At 60.6% G+C, this 416-nt stretch overlaps 1 protein-coding gene across 1 annotated transcript in view; it reads right to left on the reverse strand.

The window, feature by feature from the left end:
• The window catches only part of COL5A1 (collagen type V alpha 1 chain), a 178,068-nt gene that overhangs the window by 108,690 nt on the left and 68,962 nt on the right, over positions 1–416 (reverse strand).

Below are 416 nucleotides of genomic sequence, written 5' to 3' on the forward strand. Positions count from 1 at the left end.
CATCATCACCTCCACCACCATCACCACCACCACCATCACCACCACCATCACCTCCACCACCATCACCACCACCACCATCACCACCACCATCATCACCTCCACCACCATCACCACCATCACCACCACCATCACCACCACCATCACCACCACCATCATCACCACCACCACCATCACCTCCACCATCACCACCACCATCACCACCACCACCATCACCACCACCATCATCACCACCACCATCACCACCACCACCACCACCACCACCACCACCACCACCACCACCACCACCACCACCACCATCACCACCACCACCACCACCACCACCACCACCACCACCACCACCACCACCACCACCACCACCACCACCACCACCACCACCACCACCACCTCCACCATCACCACCATCACCACCACCACCA

Source organism: Sapajus apella, unplaced genomic scaffold (assembly GCF_009761245.1).
Source record: "Sapajus apella isolate SASKATOON/1434 unplaced genomic scaffold, GSC_monkey_1.0 scaffold126, whole genome shotgun sequence".
Classification (NCBI taxonomy): Eukaryota; Metazoa; Chordata; class Mammalia; order Primates; family Cebidae; genus Sapajus; species Sapajus apella.